General features: G+C 34.8%; 1 pseudogene; it reads right to left on the reverse strand.

Annotated features, from left to right (window-relative positions):
- Positions 1-1,063: 1,063 nt before the first annotated feature.
- LOC122482544 lies at positions 1,064-2,044 on the reverse strand (annotated as a pseudogene).
- Between the last annotated feature and the right edge of the window lie 845 nt (positions 2,045-2,889).

Here is a 2,889-nt window from a genome sequence, read left to right on the forward strand (position 1 = left end):
GTTTTTTAAAATGTATTTTTGTATTCAGTTTACTAATATTTTGCTGAGAATTTTTACACCTGTGTTCATCAGAGATCCCGGCCTGTTTTTTAGTGTCTTTGGTTTTGATGTCAGGGTAATGTTGGCCTCATAGAATGAATTTGGAAGCTTTCCTTCATCTTCTATCTTTTGGAATAGTTTGAGAAGGATGGGCATTAACTCTTCTTTAAATATTTGGTAGAATTTACCTGTGAAGCCATCTGGTCCTGGGTTTTGTTTGTTGGAAGTTGTTTGATTACCAATTCAATCTCATCGCTAGTAACTGGTCTGCTCAAATTTTCTGTTTCTTCCTGACTCAGTTTTGGGAGGTTATATGTTTCTAGGAATGTATCCATTTCTTCTACGTCGTCCAATTGATGAGCATATAATTTTTCATAGTATTCTCTTATAATCCTTTGTATTTCTTTGGTGTTGGTTTTTATTTCTATTTTTTGTCATTAGCATTTTTATTTAGTATAGTTTATGTTAGAATAGAAATACATAATAATATGCCCTTTCTTATCACAGGGAGTCTTTTTTTAAAAAAAATTTTTTTTTTCAACGTTTATTTATTTTTGGGACAGAGAGAGACAGAGCATGAACGGGGGAGGGGCAGAGAGAGAGGGAGACACAGAATCGGAAACAGGCTCCAGGCTCTGAGCCATCAGCCCAGAGCCTGACGCGGGGCTCAAACTCACGGACCGCGAGATCGTGACCTGGCTGAAGTGGACGCTTAACCGACTGCGCCACCCAGGCGCCCCAGGGAGTCTTTTATACAACCAAAATCATAGCCAACATTTTATATGACAAAAGAAAATTGAACCAAATCTGTAAATTCTCAGGAAAGCAATAAGGATAGAAGAAAATAATGCATTTTATATAAATTATATAGGACAGTTACAAGGAAAATCCATTACTTTCCTCTCTGACTCAATTTTACAAAATAAAGTCAACATATATTATTCTGTGAATTGGTAAGAGTGCATAAACACTGTGGCCCTTTCAAAAATATAACAAACTGTTATCTTGACGTCATATGTTGTTCTTAGTTCTTAACTGGAGTTGAGCTTCCTTTCATAGTCTTCTTTAGGTTGTGGAACTTGGGCAGGATTTTCATCAGAAAATCCAGCTGTAGTGTCTGGGGCTGTGGTCGGTTAGTCTGCACCTGACAAAGGCAGTCTGTACCGTAGATCATTGTATTCTCAGGGATGACCTCAAATGTATTCAGGTTGCAGTAAGCCCCAATGATGCAACTACTTGTCAGTATTATGTTTCTGCCCACATATGCTTTTGATTCAATTGCATTGTCTCCCATTTTCATGGTTTGGAAATAACAGCCAACGTCAAACACATTATTGTTGCCATTGATCATAGGTTTCGGCTTTGGATCTTCAAGCATCAAGGGTGATATTATTAGGGTAAGCATTTATGATAAGCACCTGTTCTTCTTTTATTTTTTAGTTTATTTATTTATTTATTTATTTATTTATTTTTATTTAGTTTTATAATACAGTATTGTTCAATTTATTTTTTTAATTTACATCCAAGTTAGTTAGCGTATAGTGCAACAATGATTTCAGGAGTAGATTCCTTAATGTCCCTTACCCATTTAGCTCATCCCTCCTCCCACAACCCCTCCAGTAACCCTCTGTTTGTTCTCCATATTTAAGAGTCTCTTATATTTTTGTCCCCCTCCCTGTTTTTATATTATTTTTACTTCACTTCCCTTATGTACATGTTTTGTCTCTTAAAGTCCTCATATGAGTGAAGTCATAGATTTGTCTTTCTCTAGTTTTGCTTAGCATAATGCCCTCTAGTTCCATCCATGTAGTTGCACACTTGTTCTTCTTTTAAATTACCTTCACCGATCACTCTTGGCCAAGCTTCTGCAATAATTCATGCTTTAGAGTGAATCACTGTCCTAGGTCCTATAGTAATATCGCCCCAAATTTCACTTTCTATATACACAACTGCTCTAGGAGCAATCTTCACACTCTTTTCAGCCTTCTCTGCCATGCTTTGGACCTTGTCTTATTTCTCGTCCATTTCTGATTTTATTTATTTGGGTCCTTTCTCTCTCTTTGTTGGGTCTGGCTATATGGTTATCAATTTTATTTTATTTTTTCCAAGAACCAGCTCCTGGTTTCATTGAACTGTTCGTTTGTTTAATTTAGTCATTTCTGCTCTAATCTTTATTATTTCCTTACTTATACTGGCTTTGGGATTTGTTTGTTCTTCTTTTTCTAGCTTCTTTAGATATATACAAAGTTTGTTTATTTGAGCTTTTTTTAAATTTTGTGATGGAGTCCTGTATTGCAATAATCTTCCCTCTTAGAACAAACAGCTTTTGCTGCATCCCAAAGATTTTGGACTATTATGTTTTCATTTTCATTTGTCTCCATGTATTTTTTTATTTCCTTTTTGATTTCTTGGTTGACCCTTTCATTTTATAGTAGTATGTTATTTAGCCACCATGTATTTGTGTTCTGTCCAAATTTTTTCTTGGATTGACTTCTAGTTTCATATCGTTGTGGTTGGAAAAGATGCATAATGTTATTTTAGTCTTTTTTGAATTTATTGACATTTGTTTTGTGGCCTAACATGATATATTCTGGATACTGTTTCTTGCTATTTTTAAGAAATGACAAAACCTATACCCCTTTGTGTAAATATCACTCCTTTATTTAACTGTGGTAAAGCCCATAAAAATAAATTTTGGGCGTTATTGAAACATATAGTAACAGACCTGAAGAAGCCATAACAATTATTTAGTGTGCTTTGGTCTCTTTAAATGATGAGGAACATAAAACTCAAAAGTATTGGATGAGTTATCCAAAGTCACACTAATTTTTAGTGTTAGAGCTATGTCTA

Source organism: Prionailurus bengalensis, chromosome D1, assembly GCF_016509475.1.
Source record: "Prionailurus bengalensis isolate Pbe53 chromosome D1, Fcat_Pben_1.1_paternal_pri, whole genome shotgun sequence".
NCBI lineage: Eukaryota > Metazoa > Chordata > Mammalia > Carnivora > Felidae > Prionailurus > Prionailurus bengalensis.